The sequence below is a fragment of the Dreissena polymorpha genome, chromosome 4 (assembly GCF_020536995.1).
Source record: "Dreissena polymorpha isolate Duluth1 chromosome 4, UMN_Dpol_1.0, whole genome shotgun sequence".
Classification (NCBI taxonomy): Eukaryota; Metazoa; Mollusca; class Bivalvia; order Myida; family Dreissenidae; genus Dreissena; species Dreissena polymorpha.
The window spans coordinates 70,465,749-70,482,082 of NC_068358.1; the positions used below are offsets into that span (position 1 = coordinate 70,465,749).

Below are 16,334 nucleotides of genomic sequence, written 5' to 3' on the forward strand. Positions count from 1 at the left end.
ATTACAATTTGCAACATGATGTGACAACTTTCCTTTTTTTGAATCTGATTTGATATTTTCATACGAGATAAGAGTTTGATGCGTCACATCAAACCGTATTTATTTGTTGCGCAAACTCGCCGAGTTCTTACAATCCGAGTTTACATCATCTTTTGAACGATGATGGGATTTTTTACATTGGGAATGGGCTAATTAATGTCATTCGTATATAATATTTAACTGTCATACAATCTATATTAGTTTGTGTACAAAATGTATGTTCAGTTGATTAGTCATGCTGTTTAATTGTGATGTGTAATGTTCAGATGCATAAACATGAGAAATCCGTGTATAATTGGTCTTCGCTTGAACAGCCTAGCTATTGATTCATAGCCAGACTGGTAATTAAATTGCACCCATTCATGCATTTATACGGATAATGCGCTGATGTTTATTGTTAAATGTGTGGAAAACGGTTATTAAAATCCCATATAAAACTGCGTGACTATAGGAAGCTGTCGGTTATAAGAAAACGAATTTCTGTATGCTAGACATATGAATCTCTTCCTGAGATGAGCAGAACCAGAGCAACTTATGGAACGTTCATTAACCCATTTATGCCTAGTGGACTCTCCCATCCTTCTAAATTGGATCGATTTATTTCCAAAATTAGGGATGTCTAGTATATTTATTTTTATATTTAGAATATTTCATACAGACATTTCTTTAAGCAAACAGCGCATCATGCGGCGTCTCATCTGGGTCTACGCTGTTTGCCACGGCATTTTTCTAGACGCTAGGCATAAATGGGTTAAACGGTCAAGTACTGCATGGCGAGGTAAAAACTGACGATAGAATGATACAAAACGACATTTAGTTTGTTGTGGTGTGCGTACGTATAGAAAAGAAAATTCAAGGTGCATAAAAAGTAAATTTCGTTTGATGAATTAGCAAATGGCAAGAGGAAATGGCAAGAGGAGTTTTGGTACTTTTTTTATATAATTTTATCTGTTATAACCGTAAAACTTGCTTTAGTGCTTATTTCATTCAATAGTCAGTGTACCTATATGTACTGTTTCAATTTTTGAGGATAATATTTTTAAGATAGCTGTATTGTTTATGCTATGAAATGAGTTGATAATCATTTAAACAGCATACATGTAACATATTCTAATTTTGTTATATTTCTTTATGTCTAGGGTAAGCTTCGTACACATTAGCAACAGCAGAGTCATGTTACTCTTTTTTAAAGGCAATTGTGTAAACTAATACTAAAAGACTTATATTAAACATCATTTGTATCAATCAAATGACACATACAGGTATTGTGTTTTAACAGATATGCCTGTACATCAGTCATTCACTGTGCAAAACATTCGCACCCTTACCTGATGTGCAATTAATGTTCACGCAGATTTATAGTATTAGACATCCATATAGATTTATTCCGTGTTCAACATTCATAGATGGACCAGGCTCTGTGAAAAGGGGGTTTAATCCATGTGCGTAAAGTGTCGTCCCAGATTAGCCAGTGCAGTACGCACAGGCTTATCAGGGACGGCACTTTTCGCTTAAACCAGGTATTTGCTAACAAGAGACTATCTTAAAACGAAAAATACCATAAAAGCGGAAAGTTTCGTCCCTGATTAGACTGTGCGGACTGCACAGGCTAATCTGGGACGATACTTTTGCGCACATGCATTAAACCCCCTTTTCACAGAGCACGGCCCTTACTGTAACCATACTTCTTTATGATTGTTCGTGTGCCCTTTTGAAAAAAATGTCAAGGTCAAGCTGTGTGGTATTGTACACGTATTTCTGGCTCACGAAATTTTTTATTTGTTTTAGGTCAAAACTTTATTTATCCTTTAAATTTTGATATGGTCGGATTTATTAGGAAATGCTTGTGCTTTCTGGATAAGAATCAAGTAAGTCAAACTTTTTACGAATTCATAATTTGATGAGTTTCTCTGAAAAACATCAGTGTATTCACATTTCATCGATATTCGGCAAACAAAATTGATCACAATTTCCTCGTGCTCTCTGTATCGGTGAAAACTACTGTGGATTAATATCCTATTGTCAAACTAACCGACAGTTTCGGTTGAAGTAGTAAAGCTAGTAAGTTGTCGAAACCTTTATAAAAAAAAACAACTACACATATATACCTTTAAAATATTTATATAGTTAAAACTCATTATTGTCTTTCTCAGCAGGAGATAAGAGAAGAGCCAGACATACGGTATTTACTAATATTTTCTGTATTCATATTTTATAAAAATAGGAAAATATTGGCCTAATTTTGCAAAAACTGATCATCTAATATTTAGATAGTTCTTGTGCTGTATTTCAATGCGTATTTGATTGAATATAACTGCTCCACTTTTTACTAGACTCTTCGTATTACAAGTATCTTTTTCTAATACGGGCGGACGGACGGCGGCTGCGAAACGCAACAGATCGGCACTCAGCTCTGACTCCTCCGTCGATGGCGAATTATCGTACCTCGACCTGGATTCAGGACGCGTCATGACGAAACAATCAGATGGTGAGCGAATTTCAATGACGTCATTACAATATGAGTCTATTATGTCTAAATTTCACTTGAAAAAGGTTTGAGTAAATAAGAAAAACTCGACAAACTGAACCAGGTGGAAAGTACGTTAAAATTGCTAGATACACGACTCAATACAATTCGTGAGTGAACAATTCGACGAAATTGGTGCAGAACGAAATAATGATGTTCTTAAGCTGAAAAATATTGATAGATCCTTTCATGACATCAGGCAGGAAAATGACGAAATACGGCGCGCTATTCTCGAGATTAAACAATCAAATGCAGGTTTGAAAGATGACCTTGTTGATATTAAGAGCAGAAGTATGCGAGATAATTTAGTGATAACAAACATTGACAGACGAAGACTGTGAAAGAGTTTTACGCAAATTTATTCGTAAAAAGCTTAAAATATCGGACAACATACAATTTGAGCGTGTTCATCGTTCAAACCCGAACACTGCCCGTCCCCACAAATTTGATAATGACGGGCGGCCTGTCCCTCGACCAATCATCGCCAAATCCAGTTTCTTCAAGGACAGAGAGAGGGTGTGCAATAGTGGTTACATGTTAAAGGGCACGCCTTATGGCATAAACGAACAGTTTCCGGAAGAGATTGAGGCCACACGCCGTAAGCTGTATCTAATCCTCCGCCAAGCCAGGCGCGACAACAAAAAGGCCGTTCTTGTCAGGGACAGATTGTACGTCGACGGAACGGAGGTCAGAGCTGATGACCAAGCAATACCCGGACTGGGTCCCCAACGAGAACGCCGATCATCTTCGCAGCGCATGGCTTCGCGGAATACTTCCGGTGTGGAAACAACACATCTATAGGATAGCCGTGGTGATCGTAAAAATACTGTTTCATTCTGTTGTGTGAATGTATGTGGACTGTCCTCTAAATTACTTGCTCCCGAGTTTACCGATTACATAACACAACATTATATAATTTGCTGTCTTGAAACACACCTTGATGATTTAGATGCTATTCAAGTGCCTAATTATGACTGTATTAAAAAAAAACGAACACGGAACTATGTAAAAAAATCAGGTGGAATTGCATTGTTTGTAAGAAATTCAATAAGTGAGTACTTAACCCAAGTATATACTAAAAGTGAATATGTTCAGTGATTTACATTAAATAAAATTATTTTTAAAACAGACGAAGATGTTTGGAGCTATATATGTACCGCCCGAAAATTCAAAAAAATTTAAGCAGGAACTGTATGACGAATTTTTGACCGAATATGAAAAGTTTTGTTGTAACAATAAGTATGTAATAACTATGGGGGATATAAATGCGAGAACGGGAAATCTCGATGATATAAGATATGTCGATGATAACCTTTATGATTTTATTGATGTTAACACGGATAACCTATTTGATGTTGATTTAATTAACGAAATCAAAACTTACCGTTTTTTAGTTACGCGGAACTCGAAAGATAAATTTATAAATAAGGCCGGCAGAGATATTGTCAATTTTTGTAAAAGTAATGACTGTGTAATTTTGAATGGGCGAGCTTTTGAAGGTAAAGGTATAGGTTAATTTACTTGAAACCTCTGTTATTGATTATGTTATTTCCTCATCATACTCACTAAGACTTTTCAGCTCTTTTAAAATTGACACTTTTAATGCGTTGCTATCTGATATCCACTTCCCCCTTATTTTCACTTTAAAGGTGCAAGATATTTGCAACAATGTCAATGTAAACCCCAAAAATAAAAAGATTAAACCATGAATGATGATAAGGCCAATATGTTTGAATTTAATGTTGATGATGACAATATACGAAGGGTTGTTTCAAAAATGAATGATTGTGAAATACTAGAAAAAAAATTAATTTAACGAAATATCTAAAGATGTAAAAAATATACTTTTACATTCAGCGAAAACAACGTTCGGCACACAAAATCGTACAAATTCTTATCATTCGAAACCAAATACACGTAAGCCTTGGTTCAATGACAAGTGCAAAGACGCGCGTAAAACATATCATAATTGCAAACGAAATTAAAATTTCACTAAAAATCAGGCAAACAAATCTGATCTAAACAAAGCAAGCAGGCATTATAAAAGAATATTGCGCAACGAATTGTAAGTTTTTAAAAAAGAGTTTCGTAAAAAATTGAAAAGTATGAAATCTTCTAAACCGAAAGATTATTGGAATTATATAAATAGCATTAATAAGAAACAACGAATACCGGATGTTGATATAAACGTGTTTTATGATTTCCATAAGAACCTCAATGCTGATGAAACTGATAACAGTGCCGAACCAAATGTGGAATATCCCAGTATCGATTTCCAAAATAATCTTAATGCCGAAATATCAGAAGAAGAAATCAATAAAGCCGTCCGGTCCCTTAAAAATGGAAAGGCATCGGGACTCGATCTCATCATTGATGAATATATTAAAAAACAGTATAGATAAATTAACAGATTTATATTACAAATTATTTAAATTGATTCTGACAACAGGTTATCTGCCAGAATCCTGGACAATTGGGTGTATACTACCATTATATAAAAATAAAGGTGACGTGCATCTGCCAGAAAATTATCGCCCAATAACACTGCTTAGCTGTTTAGGTAAACTGTTCACCTGTATTTTAAATAACAGACTTACTGAATATATTGAAACTGTTAATGCTTTAAACGTTTATCAAGCGGGCTTTCGAAAAAAAAACAGCACCATTAATAATATTTTTGTATTACATATGATTGCCGAGTATATAAAAGCTAAAAAGAATAAATAGTTCTGCGCATTCGTGGACTTTAAAAAGGCCTTTGGTTCTGTATGGAGGGCAGATTTGTGGTCAAAATTAATAAGATATAATATATGTGGTAACTTCCTAAATATTATTAAAAATATGTATAGCTCCATAAAATCATATGTTAAAATATCTGGTAAGTGTTCTAAATTGTTTTTGTGTAGCAGAGGCCTCCGTCAAGGGTAAAATTTATCCCCTCTACTGTTTTCCTTATACCTAAATGACCATGACCATTTTATTACTACACGTAATGATAAAAGTATAGAGATATACGATGCAGATTTAGATATACTCGCCAAAATGCTTATACTACTTTACGCCGACGATACAGTTATATTTGCAACTTCGGAAGAAAACCTTGTGTCTGTTTTGAACACTTTTTACTCGTATTGTTGCCAATGGAAATTAGATATCAATTATGATAAAACTAAATTTATTGTTTTTGGCGATAATATGAAACGAAAAAGGAATATAAAAATACATGAATACTCATTAGAGATAGTTGATTATTTTAAATATTTAGGTATGATGCTCTCTAAAAACAGACAATTTTCCTTAGCAAAAAAGCATGTAGTAGAACAGGCAAGAAAAGCAATGTTTAGTTTATATAAAAAAGTAAGAAACCTCGATTTATCTATTGAATGTCAATTGAAACTGTTCGACAATACTATTGTTCAAATTTAAACATACGGTTGCGAAGTATGGGGTTACGGAGACTTATCAATTATTGAAAAGGTTCACACAGATTTTTTTAAACATATTCTTGGTGTTAAAAAAGGTACACCACATGTCATGATTTAGGGGGATCTTAGTCGTTATCCACTATTATTGTTATTAAAAAGCGAATGGTCGGGTTTTGGTATGACCTCGTTACAAATGATCAAAATAAGCTCAGCGCGATAATGTATAAGCTAATATTTTCTCGTGCAAGTATAATCGATGTTAAGTTCAAATGGATCGATAACATGAAATGTATCTTTGATCAGTGTGGAATGAGCTACGTCTGGAATAATCAATATTTTACTAGCACCAAACATTTATTATTGGCAAAATTAAATAAAGTTCTCTGTGATCAATATATACAGCAATGGTCATCAGATATAAATTCAATGCCTAAATGTCTCAACTATCGAATTTTTAAAGATACGTTTGGACTAGAAAATTATTTTGAGTTTGTACCTGATTATTATTTACCTTATTTTATAAAGTTCCGTATGTGTAACCACCATCTGCCAACTGAAAAGTACCGTTGGCAAAATATTGAACGTAACCTAAGAAAGTGTAATTTAAATGACATTGGTGATGAATTCCATTACATTTTGAACTGTCCGTTCTTTGCAAACCAACGACAGCAACTACTCCCATACATTAGACATAATAACAAAAAATGCAATACTTTTTAAAAGAATCATGAATGAAACAGATAGATCAAAATTTTGTAATTTAGTAAAATTTATAAAGACTATTTTAGATTATTTTAAAAATACACCTGGCTGATATTGTTTATAAATAATTTTGCTGCTAGCTTTATGTAATGCTAATAACACATATATATATACATGTATATATATATATATATATATGTATATATTGTTGATAATATACCGAATGTCGTTGTACCCTTATTTTCTTGCTGCATCTGTATTTGTATTTATATACAAATATTATCTGGATTTGATCTAGTACTATGCCATTTGTTTATATTATCATAGTAAATGTGTTGTACAATAATATTGTATGTGTTACCTTACCCATACAGCTTGACCTTACTTGAATTATTTTGTAACTCACCTTTATACCTCTTGTTCACATTGTAACAAATGTGCTGAGCGTATTAATAAACGAAACGAAACGAAACGAAACGGATGTGGTACGTAATACTTTCTCTTATGGGACTGGCGTGAAAAATATATGTGTAGCTTATAATAAAATAATGTAAAATATTTCTTTTAATAAAAAATAGTTCGTTTAATTCTTAAAGTTAATGTTATAATATCATTTTAATGACAAAGATTATCATGTAATTTGTAAGTCGAAGACTTAGCTGTACAAAAAAGGCTTGAACTATAATTTTAAATATGAAGTAGGCTTCATAAGTAAACTGGTTGTATAAATATTGAGACAAGGTAAATGTAATTTATTACGTTTAAAAACAAACAAAACCAATAAATATGGATCAAATATCTACACGTAAGTTTTTCATTCACCAGCATCGCCAGGCGAAGCCAGAAAGGGAATTAGAAATCCGCGAATGTTGAGAATTGATCAGTTTTAGATCGTTGTTAGATTAAATAAAACAATCATTGAGCCGCTATAAACGTCCACAAGACATAGTTATACATTTTTTGAAAGAATCTACATAATATACAGAGTAACTGGGATGTACGTACTGAACAATTAAAATAACTCTTTATTTGCTTTCAAAAAGTATGGCTCAGTATGCAAAAACATTAATTGTCATCTGTTTTTCTTAAATAAATATGTGGTTGAACCTTCGCACAGTTATGAAAAACAAGTTTATGGTAATACCTATTTACAAACACAATCTTTTGAGCATGCTCTGCATTAAGGAGATAATCTAGCAATTAAAGTGTCATATAATATCCTTTTACAACTAGAACATGACACCCGAACGGACTTTAGGTCCAATAATGAACAGCTATTTTCAAAATTATCTTTTTTCTGCCAAACATTCGTCATGGTGTTGTTCATGCTACACGTATTAAAACTCTGTACGCATGTTATAAGAATATGAAATGCACAGGTCGGCGCGGTTTTCCGATGTTATCAGCACTTTGATACGCGATGATACAGTCAGTCATTTACTGTATAGCGTTATTGGATGTGAGTTCAGTGCTTTAACGGATTTTCGCCTAGTTCTATAGGAATACCAGCATTGGGACGGAGTTGTTTGCCTATAATTCTGGAAGTTTTTAATTACATTAGCAAAGTTACTGAATTCGTTATGTACTTTTTGTCACTGCATTTATGTTTACGTGCGGATACAGTATGATTTTAACCATTTTAAAAACGTAAGTAAACTGTTCACTTATCATTACAATACAAAATACAATTGAACGGATTTATTAATTGCTTATGCATTTATTTATATTTTAATTAGGCGATCAAGTATTAAAGAAACATGTCGCATTTGATAACCTTACTAATTGTTATGTATTGTTGTACGCCACTGTCAACGTTAAAAAAATAGTATGCTGAAATGTATGCAGCGTTAAGAAGAGCAATCATGTATAATTTTATCGTTTGAGTCATTAATGACAAATTCAGCGCGCTATTTTGTCTCACTTATAAAAACTTATGTTTTGTTGTTTGATTGTTATATATCTGATAATTCAAACTTTTGACTTAAATTGATTAAATGCGTCCAAAAGGACATCTTCTAGAATATGCGGCTACGGGAAACACACTGAATAATGGTGCTGTTTAAAATTCTTCATACGCAAATATGATATGAAACGTAAGGGAAAAATACACAGATTTGGTATAAAAATAACATTGTTTTTATCACGATAAATAACTCATAGGGACAATTTTTTTTATTCAATATATTGTTTGAAAGCTGAGTCCAAGTTTCCGAAAAAAAGCAAATGTAAATCCTACTGTTCTTCTGTTTGCACGAGAAACTTCCATCATTGTTGTCGATAAAAGGTTATAATATCGGGAACGTATTTTGAACATATAGGTACAAAACATTCAGAAATCATAGATAAGTTTAACCGAATCAAATTAAGTTCTACGCACGCTGTCTTGTATGTGTACGTAAACTTATGACATGAAATTTAGTTTCGAAAACAATAAGTAAATGATATATATATCTAACTTCGAATGCTTCTCGGAATACCATTTTGACGGCCATAAATATGACATATCCGTCCTAAATTAGAACTTTTCATGAAAAGCGCGGTGCAAGTGAAAAACGCCATACTTGTTGCAAACATAGTTATTGTTTAAACACAGATTGACTTACCGGGCAGTGTGAACTTTTTTAAATGTGCCCATAGCAACAATTTTCTTTTTCTCGCAGGGGTTGAATCAGTATTAAACCTCAATTTTGCACTTTTAGTTATCGTGAAATGACTGTTTTAGTGTTGTTCTTGTATTATATTGTCTTTTCACGTATATTGGTCAATCAGATTTATAATTTTCTGTCCGACAGAGTATTACATGGCATCATTAAACTATTTACTTTTAAGGTTCGGTATTTGCCAATTCATAAATGTTATCTTCCATTCAGTTGTTTCATTGTGAACATTCAAGACAAAAATCGTACTTACGGTATTTTACACGCTTTTCTAAATTTATGAATCCGACGTGTCATGCACTCCAAGATGGACCTGACGTATCTTCATAGACATATGTATCCGGAGTTAAGTTTATTAGAACACGATATGAAGTATTTTACACTGATATGTCAAAAAGATGTTTACTATAAACTATCATTCAGAACCTTTCCGTCCGATTCCGTAACAAAATATTGAATGTATGGTTACTGGACAAATCGATTTAGTTAAAATAAATGGCCACTTAAATTGTAATCCCCATTTTTTCTAAGTTGTTTCGATCTCCTTCTTGTTTCAGTGGAGTGTTTGGTACTCGGAAATTAATCGCTCAATTATTGTATTTGCTTGTTAATGTAATAAAGATAATCTAATTATCAAAGAGACAATCTCGTAATGCATTCCAGTTAGACAGGCGAAGTGGCACTCAATTGAGTCACAACCAGGAGTGTTCAGGAATGGTTTCGCTTAACCTTTTGATTAATCGGGCGTTTATTTACTAATTTTTAGAAAAAGTTTAAATAGTGCTATCAATCTCTTGGTACCCATTTTTTTTATACAGGACACTTTTGACCTTTATCGTATTAATTTGATTCTCAAGGACATTATTGCGACGACGATGACGCCACGTTAGTGTGATATACAAGTCACTGACCCATAATAGTTATTTAAAAATACGTTTACAACGATTAAACGTTTGTCTTCGCACACATTCAGCATGCATATATTAAAGGCCACAATATAATGCCACAAAATAATCTTGGATGACAGACCTGATAACGTTGAGATTGTGAGCACTATGACTGCGCATAGCCACACCATTGTAATTGTCAACGCATACACAGGACGGTGCGCAACGCATATAGCCATGTCGTCTCTTCTATTCGGGGCAAGTGTGCATTTTTGCTACAAAAACAAATCTAGTATAAATAATTGATTGTTGATGACAGACGAAGATCTAGCTGAGATGCAATAACAATCTGATAATATATGTTATTATATATTTATGTATGAAGTTGGATTGTGAAGCCAGTTATTTAAAGGTATTCGTATATAAATAACTATTTACCCTTTAATCAAGATAATTCCAATATCTGTTTTTGATCGAGCTACACAAACAACATTTAGAGAATATTCATTTGAATTCAAGTCTTTACACCAAACAATTTAACAAAACTGAGACAACCTTTTTTTATTGTGTCAGTATATAAAACTGACTCTACAAAATTATATTTGAAGTAGAATACTTTTATTTGTAATATTTAAATCTTAGCAGATATTATCAAATCATTTAACAAAACAATAATTTTTATTCGTTGCGCCGAAATTTAATTTGATCCTCGATAAACAAGTTATCAATAAAGGTTTTAGTTTACGCAGTAACATGAGTTCTGAAAAATGAACTGAGTGTTGTTGTTGTTTTTTGTTTCTGAAAGAATACTTTGTTGACCAAGTATTTTAAAATTTCTCCGAGTGGTCTGTCAAAATACAATCCGAAAAATGACATTATGATATTTCGGGTTCTCTTGGTGATGTTTTAAGTACAAAATAGTGTGCTTTAAACATACAAGGGAATGTACAGACAGATGAACACTATGGTGGTCCGATAGATAAATGTTCCCACTCCTTTACTAGTATTATGGTATTGTAACACAGGCCGCTATCTTGTTTGTATTAAGTACAGACTATGGCGCACAAGCATGCATTTTTACTACAAAGACGGATTTCTATGATGATAATCGTGATGCTTCATTTTAAATTAAGAAATGGGAAAAAAATATACTGCCTTTTAACGAATCAGCTTATAATTCACATACCGTTGACGTCGGTTAAAACATTAGTGTCTATTAATTCACATCATTGTTCATATATAAAGAAAATGTTTGAATCGCGTTCATTTGTATTTTCTAATACATGTAGCTTTACCGCCACTTCTGATAGGGTCATGCTCACCCTTCAATTCCGCAATAGTGCCAAACGGAACCGTACACGAAATTTCTAATCGCTCCCGACATGTGACAAACTTCTTGCCGACATGCAAATAGAATATGGGTCGAAATAATGTACGATGATTATATTGCTATTCCTCATATACTGGTTCCTCTTGAACGTTAATTTGCGTTTTTAAGCAATATAGTGATGGTCGTTATTGAGCGGCGGTAATGGAAAATGAGTGCTTTATATTACTCACATGCTTCGACAGGCTCTGTTTAGAAAAGATTATATAACACTTACTGCCTTAAATCCTGTTTTTACCCGCATATAACAATAAACAAATGCCGGCGCTGTAAAACAGTGTATTGAATGGGCGTTCTTTACGCGACTAGTTTTAGAATGTTATGGACGTTTCATGGGACTAAATAGGTATTCTATTTGTGTTGTGTTTTATTTAAACACGCGATTTAGCACAACCATTTTAGTTGTTCGCAAGAAATAGTGGTGTTTTGAAAATCTTTGACCTACTTTGGCTCACAATTAAATATGTTTTCCTGAAAGGTCACAATCGAACGTTCCTTTTTTTTCTTTCTTCAATTTCATTCTTGTTTTACTGGAGCTTTTTATATCCAATGTTTACATTTATCAATATAAAGCATTTAATGACAATCTTCAATAAATGCCCAAATCTGTGAAAAGCCCCCTCTAATGCATACAATTGGAAAGTATTGCCCATTCAAACTATATATACGTTCTCAATAATATTGGTGACGGGTGGAAGAGTTTTTTTAATGTGGTTTGATTGAGAATTTACTACCATGCTCGCTGATACCAATACATTTATTATAATTATGTTGTGGTTCATTCTTTGTTCGCTCAAAGACTTTTTATTAGCGCCGACTTAGATAACCGTTGCATTTCTGTTTTCATCTTTGAGATCATAAGTGGAGTTTGTGTGAAACCTGTATAAAGTTATGAGAGATCAATGTCATTATCCGCCGTTTTTTTTAAACCTCACCACTGTAGACAATTAAAAGTAAATTACATAGGTGTTTGCATTTTTCGTGGCCGTTCTATACGCCTACCTTAAAAAATCGAACTTTATTTCCAGTGAGTATAAGTAATATTAAATACGTTCAAAGAGCGAATAACTGCAATGCCTTCTGCGCCTTGATTTCAAAAGTCAGCTCTATCAAGTGTTGTGATTGCGTACAACGGCAGTGCATTAAGCGCTTTAATCTTATTTAGCAAGTTTCAAACTTTGAAACTTGAAACTTGAATCTTATTTAGCGAACAGTGTAGGCTATGGGGATACAGACATTAAATGAATATCACGGAGTGTTGGATAATGTTTGTTCAGCCCCTCAGTTGCCATATGTGTGTTATACCAGCATTGAAAACAGCTGTGATTTCCAATACGTGTAGTTAGGAATTAAGTTTTGCCTGTTACACTTAACTAGTTATTTACTCTTTGTGTCTATGATATAACGTGCAATTTTTGAATTATAAATATATAATATAACAAAGTAAGGTTATTTATTTTTCAAGGACATTACATATGAGTCATGCTCTGTAAAGAGAGGGATTTAATGCATTTGCGTTAAGTATCTTCCACGATTAGCATGAGCAGTCCGCACATGCTCATCAGGGACGACACTTTCCGCCTTTACTTGATTTTTGCTAAGAAGAAACTTTCTTACAACGAAAATATCATAAAAGCGGGAGGTGTCGTCCCTGATTAGCCTGATGATATTAACCCGGAGAAATGAATTATAACACAGTTTAACTTTCTGGTTGCGTACACCCTGTTAAGTTGTAATGTATATATGTATTATATATAGTATTATAATCATAAATTATTGAAAGTAAAATGTAGCGTCTTTAATAAAAATGACTGAGTATAATCTTAATTTAAAAGTGTACCCAAAAATTCTTATTTTAAGTAATTCGAGAAATAACATTAAAACATGAAAATTGTGTTGGCATCATTACGGCTAAACCTATTCTGATTTCTTTTCTGTATCAACGTTTATACAATATCGCTAGTAATCTCTTTTGAAATCGACCTTATGCTTCTTACAAAATGTGTATTGTAAACATGTTTAACTTATTATTTGGATTACTTTTGTACAGGATACTTTACTTCCTTTGTATGTGCGTGTGTGAGTGTGTGCATGTTTGAAATACCTGTTATTCGTTAGTGTATTTGATACTGAAGCAAACGTAGTACATACAAATATTAGCAATGAGTGGATCAAATATCTGAAATTGATTTTTTACTTTTACAAAAGCATCAATACGTTATCATGGGTACTAAACCTACATAGACAACCGAACATATTCACATGCAAATACCACTGTGCAGTTACTCGTCGTTTACTCTGTTTTGGTAATATCTCACTGAGATATTCAATTAACCCATTTATGCCTAGCGTCTAGAAAAAAGGCCTTGGCAAACAGCGTAGACCTAGATGAGACGCCACATGATGCGGCGTCTCATCAGGGTCTGCGCTGTTTGCTTAAAGGAATTTCTGTAAGAAATATTCTAAATATAGACATAAATATGCTAGACTTCCCTTATTTTGGAAATAAATTGATCCAATTTAGAAGGATGGGAGAGTCCACTAGGCATAAATGGGTTAACTCAGCCGCGTAAGGACACCCTTGAAAATAAAGCATTCACAATTAATAGCGTTTACATCGAAGTTCCATACTTAACAGATTCGATTTTCTTGCTACGAAATTCCCCAGTGGACCAATATTTCTAAATTTGAAGTCAATTATGGTCGGGTTTGATAGTTAGCGTAAGCCGAGAATATATTAAGCAATTGTTCTGTTCAGACGCGTTTGAAATGCTCTTCTATCTGTATATCCGTCGTATTATACTATGCACAGTAATGTAATATTATTATGTTTATAATCTTTCGAATGTGTACATTTGCGATTCTATCAAATACAAAATCTTTAGTGAGCATTTAGCTTTTGATATTTAGCACAAAACTATATACAATATGATTTGAAAAAAAAAAGATTTTACCTAAGATACAATCGATAAACCTTTTTGTGCGTTTCAGATAAAATATTTTCGATATTTTACATAAACTTTACTACATTTTTTATATGGCGAATGATGTTAACAGATATTACCCTTTTTAATTAATTCAAATCAATTAATGGTTATTTGGATATCATGTTTTCATTCATCAGTCGCGTCTTGCTCTTCAGATACGCTATAAGCCGTTAACCCGTTTATGCCTTAGGCTAGCGTCTAGAAAAAAGGCCTTGGCAAACAGCGCAGACCCAGATAAGACGCCGCATGATGCAGCGTCTCATCAGGGTCTGCGCTGTTTGCTTAAAGGAATTTATGTAAAACATATTCGAAATATAGAAATAAATATACTAGGCATCCCTAATTTTGGAAATAAATTGATCCAATTTAGAAGGATAGGAAAGTCCACTCGGCATAAATGGGTTAAGAACAAAGTGGTCAAGTTTTCAAAATAGTGGATGAGAAATCAAGCAGCGCCTGAAATCGAACCGTCCCTGTGAGACCTTTCCCGCCTATTACTCCTAAACAGCGATCATTAGCCACAACTCTGAAGTATTCTTGTATTACAGTGCCAACATAGGTATCGCGCGTTGATGCTCAGCCAAGCTTTATCACTGGTGGCAAACCGCATGTATTGTGTCACCTTCACTGAGCAGAATTGTTCAACAAGCTCACTATTTTATCTAACCTCACATGGAAGAAAAACTCTTGTTCTATAAAACACAGAACTGTTTTAGTGTGCGATTCCATTTTCATTCTCTACGTTATGCTAGTCAGATAGCGAAGCGTAGCATATGGTACGCTAACATAGGAAAGCGTAGGGTAGGATATCACAGAAGCGTAGTTTAGAGTAGAATAGCATTTGTGCTTGTCGTGCGTTTACTTTGCAACCTAAGAATGAAACGATTCTAATCCGAAGTTTGAGTACATGTATCACTGATTGAAAAAGGTCTTATGTCATTATTAAATGTTTGCAACGATCACCAAGCTCTTCCTAGGTTTCTGGTAAAATGTCATCTGGTTATGAAAATAAAAATGGACTTTTTAGCGCAATATTTCCCCAGAATTTTCCGCCTGAACACCACACACGTATATCATCCGGTCAAATCAGTCTATTTGACGTCTGACGAGTTTCTTTGTTAGTAAATATTAACTATCAACGTGTAAGCATTTAAACGTGTTTTTTTGGCTTGCTTAATACATATGATATGATAAAATAACGCGAAAGAGGCAGTATTATAACGGAGCACAGTTAAATCTTTAAACAAGACGAATGATATGAAAAAACTTAAGGGCGAACAATCAAAACTTTGTAAGAGCCTTTGCAATTAATGATACACAACTATAAGCTATAAAATATTAATCATCACATTTGGGTTTGCGCCTGCTATTTCTTCGTGTTGTTGTTGTTTTTCTTCTTCTTCTCCGTCTTCTTCTTCTTCTCATTTTTCTTCTTCTTCCTTTTCCGTTTTCTTCATCTTCTTTTTCATTTGTCTTCTTCTTCTAGTGCTGCTGGTTGCTGTAACTAATAATTTAAACGAAGATGAAGGAGGAGTAGATTTATAAGAAATGATGATGATGACGATGATGATGATGATGATGATGATGATGATGATGATGATGATGATGATGATGATGATGATGATGATGATGATGATGATGATGATGATGATGATGATGATGATGATGATTAGGAGGAGGAGGAGGGGGAGGATAGGATGAGGATGATGATAATGATTATGAT

General features: G+C 33.5%; 1 protein-coding gene across 1 annotated transcript in view; it reads left to right on the forward strand.

Annotated features, from left to right (window-relative positions):
• Positions 1 to 1,774: 1,774 nt before the first annotated feature.
• Positions 1,775 to 16,334, forward strand: part of LOC127880137 (neural cell adhesion molecule 2-like) — a 34,052-nt gene continuing 19,492 nt past the window's right edge. The window contains exon 1 of the mRNA XM_052427374.1: positions 1,775 to 1,907. The gene's annotated coding sequence lies outside the window, so the exon portion shown is untranslated. The remainder of the gene's footprint in view (positions 1,908 to 16,334) is intronic.